General features: G+C 40.1%; 2 pseudogenes; both read right to left on the bottom strand.

Annotated features, from left to right (window-relative positions):
- Positions 1–1,110: 1,110 nt before the first annotated feature.
- LOC129037958 (large ribosomal subunit protein uL18-like) lies at positions 1,111–2,016 on the bottom strand (annotated as a pseudogene).
- Positions 2,017–7,341: 5,325 nt separating this feature from the next.
- LOC129037957 (14-3-3 protein zeta/delta-like) lies at positions 7,342–8,828 on the bottom strand (annotated as a pseudogene).
- Between the last annotated feature and the right edge of the window lie 5,995 nt (positions 8,829–14,823).

The raw sequence follows: 14,823 nt of genomic DNA, 5'->3' as shown, positions 1-14,823 counted from the left end.
ATGGGGGAAACTGTCCTCCATGATCCAATCACCTCCTATCAGGTATCTCCCTCAACACATGGGGATTATAATTTGAGATGACATTTGGGTGGGGACACAGAGCCAAACCATATCATTCTGCCCCCAGACCCTCCCAAATTTCGTGTCATTCTCATATTTCGAATCACAATCATGCCTTCCCAACAGTCCCCCAAAGTCTTAACTAATTATGGTATTAAACCAAAAGTCCAAGTCCAAAGTCTCATCTGAGACAAATCAAGTCCCTTCCACCAATCAGCCTGTAAAATCAAAAGCAAGTTAGTTACTTCCAAGATACAATGGGGATACAGGCATTGGGTAAATGTTCCTGTTCCAAATGGGAGAAATTGGCTAAAACAATGGGGCCACAGGCCCCATGCAAGGCCAAAACCTGTCAGGGCAGTCATTAAATCTTAAAGCTCCAAAATGATTTCTTTTGACTCCATCTCTCACATCCCAAGCATGCTGATGCAAGGGGTGATCTCCCACAGCCCTGGGTAGCTCTGCCCCTGTGACTCTGAGGCTACAGCCCCTGTGGCTGTTTTCACAGGCTGGTGTTGAGTGCCTGCAGCTTTTCCAGGTGCATGGTGCAAGCTGGCAGTGGATCTACCTTTCTGTAGCCTGGAGGACAGTGGCCCTCTTCTCACAGCTCCATTAGGCAGTGTCCCAATGGGGACTCTGTGTGGGAGCTCCAACCCCACATTTCCCTTCCACGCTGCTCTAGCAGAGATTCTCCATAAGGGTTCTGACCCTGCAGCAGACTTCTGCCTGGACATCCAGATGTTTCCATACATGCTCTGAAATCTAGGTGGAGGCTCCCAAACTTCAGCTCTTGTCTTCTGTGCACCTGCAGGCCCAACACCACATGGAAGCCACCAAGGCTTGGGGATAGCATCCTTGGCTATTAACATTCAGCTCCTCATTACTTATACAAATTTCTGCAGCTGGCTTAAATTCCTCCCAGAAAATGTTTTTTTCTTTTCTACCATATAGTTAGGCTGCAAGCTTTCCAAACTTTTATGCTCTGCTTCCCTTTTTTTTCTGTCCATAAGTTTATTCTCTTTATCTGAAAAACCCTCATAGAAAATTGGTTTAACTCTCAGCAGTCTGCTCCTGAGCTCTGAGGAAGCCTGCCCTCTGTTGAGCTACCCAATCTTTCTTCTGAGCAAGGGATATTTTGGGAAAGTTCCACCTCTTCTTTTTAACTTCTTTCTTGGACTTCTTTTTGTAGACTGGATTCTCTCATATAGCAGCATGAGCTTTCTTATACATTTCCATCATGTCTGGAGTTATGCTGTTCTTTACGTATTGAAAGAACTGTTTCTTGTTAGGATCTTCATCTTCTTCCATTAAGTAGTGCATGTAATCTGAAACTTTCTGGCCCATGATGTACTTCTGGTGTACTTCTCCATTAAATTCTTTGCTTTCAGAATCATAACCAGGGAATCGTTTGGTACTGTGAGGGATAGACAAGCCTCCATCCACAGCTCCCTTCAGGGCACCAAAAACTTGATTGCCAGTGGTAGTTCTGGCAAGGCTTGCATCCAAATAGCAGGTAAAGGCACCTGGCTGACCATCAATGCTTTCCACATTGTATTCATCACCAGTCACCTCCACTTGGCCTTCATAGATCTTGTCCACATCAAACCTATTGAGAAGCCTGCGGGCCAGCTGCAGGCCAGTACAATATGCTGCAGCATAATTTGTCAGGCCAACATTCACACCATATTTTGGCAGTTTGTGTGCATAGGCTGTGTAGACTATCATATCCCCCTCTATATGGACATAAGCAATCTGAGAAATGATACATCTTTTTGTTACATGAACTATCATCCTGTATTTGGGTGTGTTGTATTTATTTTTATCCTGTATCACCAAGCATTTCTGAGCATAGTAATCATTTTTACCCTCTCATCGTCTTCTAAATTTCACTTGGTATCTCTTAAAGTAGGCCTTATTGTTAACAACTTTAACAAACCCCATCCTGCAGAACAGAGAGCTCTGCTTCCCTTTTAAACATAAGTTCCAACTTTTTTTTTTTTTTTTTTTTTTTTTTGAGACACAGTCTGGCTCTGTCGCCCAGGCTGGAGTACAGTGGCACAATCTCGGCTCACGGCAAGCTCCGCCTCCCGGGTTCACGCCATTCTCCTGCCTCAGCTTCCCGAGTAGCTGGGACTACAGGCACCTACCACCACGCCCAGCTAATTTTTTGTATTTTTAGTAGAGACGGGTTTCACCATGTTAGCCAGGATGGTCTCGATCTCCTGACCTCGTGATCCACCTGCCTTGGCCTCCCGAAGTGCTGGGATTACAGGCGTGAGCCGCTGAGCCCAGCCTAAGTTCCAACTTTGAACCATCTCTTTGTAAGTGCATATAGCTGAATGCTTTCAGAATCAGCCAGGCCACCTCTTAAATGCTTTGCTGCTTAGAAATTTCTTCCACCAGATACCCTAAATAATCTCTCTCAAGTTCATAGTTCCACAGCTCTGTAGGGCACAGGCAAAATGCTGCCTGTATCTTTGCTAAAGCACAGCATAAGTAACCTTTACTCCATTTCCCAAAAGGTTCCTTATCTCCATCTAAAACTGTCAGAGGCTTTTGAGCAAAGTGACTCCATTTTGAGTGAGGGCTAGGAAAATGAGGCTGAGAATTGCTGGGCTACATTTCCAGAAAATTAGACAGTCCTAGCCTCTAGATGTTTATGGCTAAGGGAACACATTTATGATGTTTACTGAAACAGACCCAGACTTAGGAGTGTCCAGATATCCTGATATCTGGAGAACAAGGACATTCCCAATTTTGCTATAAAGATAACAATATTGATTCTTGCAAAATATAGTAATTAAGAAAATTAATCCTTTATCACAAACCCTTGTAGCAGAGCACATCTCCCCAAGCACTATTTTTATCCTATAAATATACAAGCATTGTACCTAGGGTGGATGCATTCCTCCTCTTACTTTGAGGAACATCCTACTCTGTCTGTGGAGTAGCTGTCCTTTCACTGCTTTACTTTCTTAATAAACGTGCTTTTACTTTGCACTGTGGAATAACCCTGAATTCTTTCTTGCACGAGATCCAAGAACCCTCTCTTGGGGTCTGGATCAGGACCCCTTTCCAGTAACAAAACCACCTCAGCCTGGACTTCATTGTCTATATCAGTGTCAGCACTTTGGTCAAAACCATTTAACAAGTCTCTAAGAAGTTCCAAACTTTCCCACATCTTTCTGTCTTCTTCTGAGCCCTCCAAACTATTCCAACCTCTGCCTGTTACCCAGTTCTAAAGTCACTTCAACATTTTCAGGTTATCTTTATAGCATTACCGCACTCCTAGTACCAATTCTCTGTAGTAGTCAGTTTTCACACTGCTATAAAGATACTTACTTGAGACTGAGTAATTTATAAACAAAAAGAGGTTTAATTGACTCACAGTTCTGCATGGCTTTGGAGGCCTTAGGAAGCTTACAATCATGGAGAAAGGTGAAGGGGAAGCAGATGTCTTCTTCACAAGGTGGCAGGAAAGACCTGGTGAGTGCAGAAAAAACTCCCACTTTTAAAACCATCAGATCTTGTGAGAACTCCCTAACTATCACAAGAACAGCGTGGGAGAAACCACCTCCATGATCCAATCACCTCCCACCAGGTCCCTCTCTTGACATGTGGGGATTACAATTGAAGATGAGATTTGGGTGGGGACATGGACCCAAACCCATATCACATCCTAATCTTATTTCCTTCCTTCTGCTTGCTTTAGATTTAATTGACTGTTTTGTTTTCAGTGTCTTTAAATTGGAGGTCTTATTATTGATTGGAGATTTTTTCTTTTTTTTAATAGATATTGACAGCTATAAATTCCCCCTTTAACCATTGTTTTAGCCATATCCCGTAATTTTTTTGTTGTGTTGGGTTTTTGTTTTCATTCATTTCAAAGATTGTCTTTTTTTCTCTCTGGCTTCTTAAGTTATAATTGACAAAAATTGTACATATTTATGGTGTATAATGTGGTGTTTTAATATATTTATACACTGTGAAATGTTTAAACCAAAGTAATCAACATATTTAGCACTGCATATATTTATCATTTTTTTTGTGGTGACAGCATTTAAAATATACTCTCTTAGCAATTTTCAAGTATCCAATACATTATTAACTATGGTCACCATGCTGTACAATAGATCTCCGTAACTTATTCATCCTAATTGAAATATTGTACCTTTAGACCAACATCTCTACATTTTCTTCCACCTCATCCCCACCGTAGATCCTGGTAACTATTATTTTACTCTCTGCTTCTATGAGTTGAACTTTTTTGGATTCTGCATATAAGTAATATCATACAGTATTGTCTTTCTCTGCCAGGATTATTTCAGTTAGCATAATGTTGCCAAGTTCCCTCATGTTGTTGAAAATAACAGGATTTTCTTATTATTTAAGCCTAAATACTATTCTATTGTACATATATACCACGTCTTCTTTATCCATTCATCCCTGAATGGACACTTAGGCTGATTCCATATCTTACTGTGAATGATGTTACAATGCACATGAAGGTGCAGATATCTCTTTGACATACCAATTCTATTTCCTTTGAATAAAGAAAATAAGGCCGGGTCTGGTGGCTCACGCCTGTAATCCCAGCACTTTGGGAGGCCGAGGTGGGCAGATCACCAGAGGTCAGGAGCTCGAGATCAGCCTGAACAACATGGCAAACCCCCATCTCTACTAAAAGTACAAAAATTAGCTGGGTGTGGTGGTGGGCAACTGTAGTCCCAGCTACTTGGGAAGCTGAGGCAAGAGAATTGCTTGAATCCAGGAAGCGGAGGTTGCAGTGAGCCGAGATCATGCCACTGCACTCCAGCCTGGACGATAAGAGCGAGACTCCGTCAAAAAAAAAAAAAGAAAATACATTTTATTTCATTTTGTGTATATACTATAGGTTTTTAAAACTCAGAAGTAAAAATGCTGGATCAGGCGGGGCGTGGTGGCTCACACCTGTAATCCCAGCACTTTGGGAGGCTGAGGCAGGTGGATCACCTGAGGTCAGGAGTTCGATACCAGCCTCAACATGGGGAAACCCCCGTCTCTACTAAAAATACAAAATTAGCCGGGCGTGGTGGTGCATGCCTGTAATTTCAGCTACTCGGGAGGCTGAGGCAGGAGAACTGCTTGAACCTGGGAAGGCGGAGGCTGCAGTGAGCCGAGATCATGCCAGTGCACTCCAGCCTGGGCAACAAGAGCGAAACTCCATCTCAAAAAAAAAAAAAAAAAAAAGGCTGGATCATATGATCATTCTATTTTTAATTTTTTCATGAACTTCCATATATTGTTTTTCATATGGCTGTTCTAATTTACATTCCCACCAACAGTGTATAAGAGTTTCCTTTTCTCCACATCTTTGCCAACACTTGTTATTTTTTGTGTTTTTGATGACAGCCATTCTAACAGGTGTGGGGTGATAGATACTTGTGGTTTTGATTTTCATTTCACTAATGATTAGCAATGTTGAGCATTTTTTCATATACATGTTGGCCATTTGTATGTTTTCTTTAGAGAAAAGTCTTTTCAAGACCTTAGCTCATTTTAAAATCAGATTACTTGCTTTCCTGCTATTATTTGATTTCCTTATATACTAGAATTTTTTGGGGGGTGGATTTCAGTTTCTCATCCATATCATCAAGACTCAATGCCTCCCATCATCAATATTTATTAAGCATTTACACTGTACTAGGCACAATAGAACATACAGAAAACATTGTCCCTGCTCTTGAGAAGCTTACATTCTAAAAAGGTGTAGAAAAGCTTACATTCTAAAGAGGTGTAGAAAAAATACGCCTCTTTTAAAATGGCATTTTTGTTTGGTGTTTTCTGCAAAGTACTGAGGAAATATTTTGTAAAGTGTCTTTGGGTATAACTTAGCCCCATCATTATTTAGAGAATAGAGGAAGAGAAAGAGAAAGGATTTGAAAGACAGACAATGACAGGCCATTCAGGATACGTAGGGTTTTAAAGGGAGATAAATACAATCTCATCAACTAAGGAGAGATTTGCTGCAGTAAATAGGATGAGGGAAATAGTTTGTGGGATGCAAGCAAAGGAAGCAGGGTGTCTTAGACATTGAGTGGAGCCAGAAAGATCATGCAGCCTTTTTCCAAGTACATAGCCACCAACTAGGAATGGTTGGTGACAAGACAGAAGGCTAAAAGAGGAAGGTAATCTTGTGCCACCTGACAAATAGAAAGAATAAAGGATCAAAATCGAAGGCAGGCTCTAAGAGTATGAAGAAATTCTTAAAAACCAAAAAGTGATTTGGAAGCACAAAACTTATAGATAATGCTACCCCATGTCATGACGGGCCAAGAACATTGTGGCTTCCTAAGTTAGAAAATGCCATATACCAAAATTTAAACGGAACATATTACTTTTTTTCCCAATCAATCTCCCCCTCTCCCAGTAAAAACAGGAACTCATTTTTTTCAGGGTGGGGAGGAGGAGATGGGATAATGGGACATGGTTGGAAACAGTAGTTATATTAGTACAATTGTTGTTATTATGATAAACTTCGTGTTTAAACTTGGCACAGGCCCATTAGCTGCCAAGAGGGAATAAGGAATAAATTTCAAAAAATGTACAATTTCCTTTAGAGAAGTTTCAGAACCAAAAGACTAATTTACATGAAAAGCTGTAGAGAAAGTAGTTGAAAAGTGCATTCATAAAACTTTTATTCCACTGACATGAATGTAATACACATGTTCTTAACAATTATGCTTGGACTGTTCTTGAAAATTTCATAAGACATTAAACAAAGCTAGCCATCATCTCAAGTTATTTCCCTGTTAACTATTTTTACAGCACACGCATGTTAGGCAAGTATCAAGAAAAACCACAAAAGCAAAAAAACCTAGAAAAAGTTAAATACGTATTTTTTGTTGTTGTTGTTTTACTGCTGTGCTTGATATACATGTAGTAATGAACACCAAGCAATTCATTTTTCCTGCATCTTTACTTTTACATTTGTTCTTAGGTTGCCTAAAACATTTAAATACAAATAAAATGAGTGTAATAAAAATGATGAAAGCTAACAGCAGGTAACTTTACAAATAATGAAATGTGAACCGTTTCTGCCCTTATTCAGAGTAAAGTGGGTCACAACTTTGTCTAAAGGAACACTTCTGCAGCCGTAGTCAAAGGTGTGCACATTGAGATTGAGTATTCCACAGCTATACATGGTTTAACACGTGGTATCCATAGGATATCTGTTTCTACCACAGCCTTGTAAGTGCTCCAAACCTGAAAGTACCCACAGTTACTACGCCTGTAACTGGAACCAATGATCCCTTTTATTCCCCACTAGGACAAACCAATATGTACGCAGTTTTCTCTGCTTAGACATGGAAACAGTTTTAACACTGGCCCTTGTGAAGCCACAATGTACCAAAAGTACTATGCCAAACATTTATAACTTGTATAAAAATTCCACATCCCCATAGTGGCCACCTCGAGATGAAAACAGATAACTCCCTAAATGTTAACTGGCTCTACTCCCCTAATATTAAACATAAAAAACACATGGGAAATATAGAAATTCAAATAGAAGTAACATAAACCTCTCATAAATCGTAAACAAAAAACTATCTGTGGGACAGCATAGATGACAAATGGTCTACTATGTAAATTTTAAAATGAGGCAGATAGAAGTTGGAAGGCCGGTTAATTTTCACCTCCTTCTCCTGCTTCAGCTTTGTCTCCTTGGGTATCCGATGTCCACAATGTCAAGTTGTCTGTCAGTAATTGCATTATTAGCGCGTTGTCTTTGTATGACTCTTCACTTAATAAATCAAGTTCAGCAATGGCTTCATCAAAAGCTGTCTTTGCAAGAGAACAGGCTTGCCTCCCTCCCTCCCTTCCTTCCTTCCTTTCAGATGGAGTCTTGCCCTGTCACCCATGCTGGAGTACAATGGCATGATCTTGGCTCACTGCAACCTCCACCTCCCGGGTTCAAACAAGTCTCCTGCCTCAGTCTCCCGAGTAGCTGGGATTACAGGCGCCCACCACCATGCCCCACTAATTTTTGTATTTTTAGTAGAGATGGGGTTTCACCAGGTTGGCCAGGCTGGTCTCGAACTCCTGACTTCATGATCCACCTGCCTCGGCCTCCCAAAGTGCTGGGATTACAGGCGTGAGCCACTGGGCCTGGCCAAGGGCAGGCTTTCCCTGGGGAGTTCAGAGAAGTAAAGGGCCAGATCCAGTCTGATAGGATGTGTTGGTTGCACTTCCTTTTTGCTGATTTCAAAAGCTTCTTGGTATTCTTGTTGTGACTGATCCACAATCCCTTTCTTGTCATCACCAGCAACAACCTCAGCCAAGTAACGGTAGTAATCTTTCATTTTCAAATAGAAGACTTTGCTCTCTGCTTGTGAAGCACTGGGGATCAAGAACTTTTCCAAAAGAGACAGTACATCATTGCAGATATCTCTTAGCTCTGTCTGAATTTTCTCTCTGTATTCTCGATCCATCTGCTATTTTTTCTCAGCACCTTCCGTCTTTTGTTCAATACTTGAGACAACCCTCCAAGATGACCTATAGGCTCCTACAACATTTTTAGAAGCAACTGAGAGAAGGTTCCTCTCCTCATTGGATAATTTCAGCTCCTTGCTCAATTACAGATTTCATGCAGGCTGCCATGTCATCATATCTCTCAGCCTACTGGGCCAGTTCGGCCTTCTGAACCAGCTCATTTTTATCCATGACTGGATGTTCTGTTTCGGGAGTGGGTGGTGATGGCAGACCAACAAGGGCTCAGCAGTCTCTGGGTGGCAGTGGTGGTGGCAGTGGGAGGCTCAATTTCCTTATAAACTAGAATATTTACTCCTTATAAGAAGTACGGTTTGCAAATATTGTCTCCCATTCCATAGCTGGTCTATTCACTCTATTGAGCCTTTGTTGTGCAGATAGATGCTTTTTATTTTGATGCAGTCTCATTTGTCTACTTTTGCTTTTGTTGCCTGTCCTTTGGGGTTATATTTTTTAAAAGCCACAACCCAGACCCATAACAAGAAGCCTTTTTTTCTTTTTCTGTTTTTTTCTCTTAGTTTTACAGTTTCATGTCTTACATTTAAGTATTTAATCCATTGTAATTTGATTTTTGGTTATGGTATGAGATAAGGGTCCAATTTTATTTTCTGTGTGTGATTATCTAATTGTCCCAACACCATTTATTAAAGAGAGTGCCCTTTTCCCATTGTGTCTTCCTGGTATCTTTGTCAAAGATCAATTGACCAAAAATGTGTAGATTCATTTCTGGGCTCTCAATTCTGTTGTACTGGTTTACATGTGCATTTTTATATTAGCACCATGCTGTTTTGATTATGTTAGCTTTGTAGTATATTTTGAAATAAAGTAGTGTGATGCCTCTTGCTTTATTCCTTTTTGCCTATGATTGCTTAGGCTATTTGAGGCTTTCATGGTTCTATACAAATTTTAGGATTGCTTTTCCTATTTCTATGAAAAAATGCCATTGGAATTTTGATATGAATTGTACTGAATCTCCTGATTACTCTGAGTAGTATGAACATTTTAACAGTATTAATATCTCCAATCCATGAAAGTGAAATGTTTCCATTTACTTGTGTCTTGTTCAACAGCATCCATCAATGTTTTATCATTTTCAGTGTACAGATATTTCATCTCCTTGCTTAAACTTATTCCTAAGTATTTTATTCTTTCTGATGCTATTGCAAATGGGATTGTGTTGTTCATTTCTTTTTATTGATAGCTCATTGTTAGTGAATAAAAATGCAACTGATTGGCCAGGCGCAGTGGCTCACGCCTATGATCCCAGCACTTTGGGAGGCCGAGGCAGGTGGATCACGAGATCAGGAGATCGAGACCGTCCTGGCTAACATAGTGAAACCTTGTCTCTACTAAAAATACAAAAAATTAGCCGGGCATGGTGGCACACACCTGTAGTCCCAGCTACTCAGGAGGCTGAGGCAGGAGAATCACTTGAATCCAGGAGGGAGATTGCAGTGAGCTGAGATCGCACCACTGCACTCCAGCCTGGCAACAGAGTGAGACCCTGTCTCAAAAAAAAAAGGAACTGATTTTTGCATGTTGATTTTTATTCTGTAACTTTATTGAATCTGTGTGTTAGTTCTAAGAGTTACTTGGTGGAGTTGTTAAGGTTTTCTATATACAAGATTATGTTATCTGCAAGCAGACAATTTCTCTACTTTTCCAATCTGCTTGTCTTTTTTTCCCCCATAATTGCTGTGGCTAGGACTTCTGTATTTTATTGAATAGAAGGGGCAAGAGTGGACACCCTTATCTTGTTCCTGATCTTAGAAGAAAAACTATCAGTTTTTCACTATTTAATATGACATATTAGCTGTGAACTCATCACATGTGGTCTTTATTATGTTGAGATACACTCCTTCTGCTATGTTTTGAATATATTTCCCTCCAAAACTCATGGTGACATTTATTTTATTTTATTTTGAGATGGAGTCTCGCTCTGTCACCTAGGTTGGAGTGCAGCAGCGCGATCTCAGCTCACTGTAAACTCCATCTCCTAGGTTCACACCATTCTTCTGGCTCAGCCTCCCAAGTAGCTGGGACTACAGGCGCCTGCGACCATGCCTGGCTAATTTTTTGTATTTTTAGTAGAGACGGGGTTTCACCGTGCTAGCCAGGAAGGTCTCGATCTCCTGACTTCATGATCCACCCGCCTCAGCCTCCCAAAGTGCTGGGATTACAGGCGTGAGCCACCGTGCCCAGGCCCTCATGGTGAAATTTAATCCTCACTGTGGCGGTACTGAGAGGTGGGGCAGAGCCCTCATGAATAGACTAATTCATTTATGAATTAACGGGTTAATGGATTTTCATGGGAGTAAGACTGGTGGCTTCAGAAAAAAAGGAAGACAGACCTGAGCTAGGATCTTCAGCTCCTCACCATGCGATGTTCTGTGTTGGTTAATGACTCTACAGACTTCCTATCAGCAAGAAGGCACTCACCAGATACACCACCCTGACCTTGGACTTCTCAGCCTCCATAACTGTGAGAAATAAATTTCTTTTCTTCATAAATTACCCAGTTTCAGTTTCTGTTATAAGCAAGAAAAAACAAACCAAGACACCTTCCATACCTAATTTGTTGAGACAGTATCAGGGATATTGGCTTATACTTTTTTTCCTTCCCTGGCTTTTTTATCAAAGTAATGCTGGCCTCATAAAATGAGTTTGGAAGTCTTGTCTTCTCTTTAATTTTCTGACAGAGTAAGAGCAATTAGCATTAATTCTTCTTTAAGTGTTTGGCAGAATCACTGAAGCCATCTTGTCCCGGATTTTTCTTTGTTGGTAGCTTTTTGATTATAAATTTAACCTCTCATTATTGTTCTGTTCAAATGTTCTCTTTCTTCATGATTTAATCTTGGAGGATTGTATATTTCTAGAAATTTATCTATTTCTTCTAGGTTACCCAATATATTGTTGTATAATTGTTTATAATAGTCTCTTAGGATCCTTTATATTTCTGTATCCGTTATAATGCTTTCTCTTTCATTTATAATTCTGAGTCTTCTCTCATTTTTTTCATAGTTTAGCTAAAGGTTTGTCAATTTTTGTTTATCTTTTCAAAAAACCAATTGATTTTTTTTTGTTATTTTTATCATCTCCATTTCCTTTATTTCTGCTCTGATCTTTATTATTTCCTTTTTTCTGTAACTTTAGGCTTAGCTTCTTCTTTTTCTAGTTCCCTGTGGCGTCAAGATAGGTTGTTCCAGATCTTCCTCTGTTCTTAATATAGGCATTCATTTGTCTCTATAAACTCCCCTCTTAGAACTATGTTTGTTGTATCCCATAAATTTTTTTTTCATTTTCCTTTGTCTCAATATTATTTTTTTCTACTGTAAAATTTCTTTTGTAATCCATCAGTAGCGTCTTGTTTAAGTTTCATATATTTGCAAATTTTCCAGTTTGCCTCGTTACTGATTTCTAGTTTTATATCACTGTGTTTGAAAAAGTTACTTGACATGGCCGGGCACCGGGGCTCACGCCTGTAATCCCAGCACTTTGGGAGGCCGAGGTGGGTGGATCACCTGAGGTCAGGAGTTTGAGACCAGCCTGGCCAACATGGCGAAACCCCGTATCTACTAAAAATACAAAAATTAGCTAGGTGTGGTGGCAGACAACTGTAATCCCAGCTACTTGGAATGCTTAGGCAGGAGAATCACTTGAATTTGGGGGGCGGAGGTTGCAGTGAACCAAGATTGCACCACTTCACTCCAGCCTGGATAAAAGAGTGAAACTCTGTCTCAAAAAAAAAAAAAAAAGGCCGGCGCAGTGGCTCATGCCTGTAATCCCAGCACTTTGGGAGGCCAAGGCGGGCAGATCACGACGTCAGGAGATTGAGACCATCCTGGTTAACACGATGAAAACCCGTCTCTACTAAAAATACAAAAAATTAGCCTGGCGTGGTGGCAGGCGCCTGTAGACCCAGCTACTCAGGAGGCTGAGGCAGTAGAATGGTGTGAACCCGGGAGGCAGAGCTTGCAGTGAGCCGAGACTGCGCCATTGCACTCCAGCCTGGGCGACAAAGTGAGACTCCATCTCAAAAAAAAAAAAAAAAAATATATATATATATATATATATATATATACACACACACACACAGTCTGACACAAGTTTAGCATCCCTGTTTTCTTTTGGTTACTGATTACACAGAATATTTTTTTCATCTCTTTATTTTCAGACTATGTGTGTCCTTAAAGCTAAAATGAGACTCTTAGAGTATATAGTTGAATTTTGTTTTTGCATCCATTCAACCACTCTATTTTTGATTGGAGAATTTAATTTACATTTAAAGTAATTATTGATAGGTAAGAAATTACTATTTTCTTTTTGACTGTTTTGTAATTTATTCCATTCTTCCTCTCTTGACGTCTTCCTATGTGATTTTTCTGGGGGGTGGGGAGGCGGACGGAGTCTCACTCTTTTGCCCAGGCTGGAGTGCAGTGGTGCGATATTGGCTCACCGCAATCCCTACCTCCTGGGTTCAAGCAGTTCTCCTGACTCAGCCTCCTGAGTAGCTAGGATTACAAGCACATGACACCATGCCTGGCTAATTTTTGTAGTTTTAATAAAGGTGGGGTTTCACCATGTGGGCCAGGTTGGTCTCAAACTCCTGATCTCAGGTGATCCACCCGCCTCGGCCTCTCAAAGTGCTGAGATTACAGGCATAAGCCACTGCACCTGACCCTTCCTATATAATTTATTTTTTTTATATTGGTAGAGTGCTTTTCTTTTTCTTCATATTTTGTATATCTATTACAGTGTTTTGCTTTGGAGTTATCATGAGACTTACACAAAAGATCATAGTTATAAGTCTATTTTAAGCTCGAACAATTTAACTTTTACTGCATACAAAAGTCTACACTTTAACTTCTCCTACATCTTATGCTATTGGTGTCACAATTTACAACTTTTATATATTGTGTTTCCATGAACAAATTATTATAATTACTTTTCTTTTAATTTTACACTAGGGTTAAAAGTGACTTATGCATCACTGTTATAGAATTAGAGTATTCTGAATTTAACTATGTTCTTACTTTTACACTGAGTTTTATACTTTCCTGTGTTTTCATATTGTTTTTTAGTGCCCTTTCAACCTGAAGAACGCCCTTTAGCATTTCATGTAAGGCAGGTCTAGGGGTAAGAACACCTTTTGTTATATCTGGGAAACTCCCTATTTGTCCTTCATTTCTGAAGGACAGCCTTGCCAGGTATAGTCGTCCTCATTGGCAGTTTATTTCTTTCAGCACCTTGCAGGCCATTCTCTCTTGGCCTTCGAGGTCTCTGCTGAGAAATCTGTTAATTGTCTTATAGAAGTTGCTCTTCTCTTGCAGCTTTTGCATTTCTTTGTCTTTGACTTTAGAAAATTTAATTGCAGTGTGTCTTGGTGAAGATCTCTTTGTATTTAATCTATTTAGGATTTTTTGGCTTTCATGGATCTGGTTGTTTAGTTCCCTCTTCAGATTTGGAAAGCTTTCTGTCATTGTGTTTTTCTGCCCCTTTCCCTTTCTCTGCCCCTTCTGGAGCTTCCATAATGCGTTAATTAGTTCACTTGATGGTGACCCTGAAGTCTTAGATATTCTTTACTCTTTTTTATTCTTTTTCTTTTCTTTTTTCTCCTCTTACTGGGCAATTTTAAATGACCTATTTTTAGGTTCATGGATACTTTCTTCTGCTTGATTTTGTTGTTGGAGCTCTCTATGGAATTCTTCAGTTCAGTCATTGTGTTTTTTAGCTTTGGAATTTTCCTAGTTCTTTTTATGGTTTCTATCTCTTTGTCAAAGTTCTAATTTTGTTCGTTTACTGTTTTCCTAATATTATTTAGCTGCCTATTTCAGCTCTCTTGTAGGTCACTGAGCTTTTCTTTTCTTTTCCTGAGAATCTCACTCTGTTGCCCAGGCTGGAGTGCAGTGGTGCAATCTCAGCTCACTGCAACCTCTGCCTTCCGGGTTCAAGCAATTCTCCTGCCTCAGCCTCCTAGGTAGCTGGGACTACAGGCATGTGCCACCATGCCTAATTTTTTTTTTTTTTTTTTGTATTTTTAGTAGAAACAGGGTTTCACCGTGTTAGCCAGGCTGGTGTTGACCTCCTGACCTTGTGATACACCTGCCTCGGCCTCCCAAAATGCTGGGATTACAGGTGTGAGCCACCACGCCCGGCAGTCACTGAGCTTTTCTAAGAATTATTTAAAATTCTTTTTCAGGATGTTCATAGATCTTCATTTCTTTAGGGTTGTTT

Source organism: Pongo pygmaeus, chromosome 5 (assembly GCF_028885625.2).
Source record: "Pongo pygmaeus isolate AG05252 chromosome 5, NHGRI_mPonPyg2-v2.0_pri, whole genome shotgun sequence".
Taxonomy (NCBI): Eukaryota; Metazoa; Chordata; class Mammalia; order Primates; family Hominidae; genus Pongo; species Pongo pygmaeus.
The sequence above is the reverse complement of the archived record's forward strand: the minus strand, read 5'-3'. Positions and strand labels throughout refer to the sequence as shown.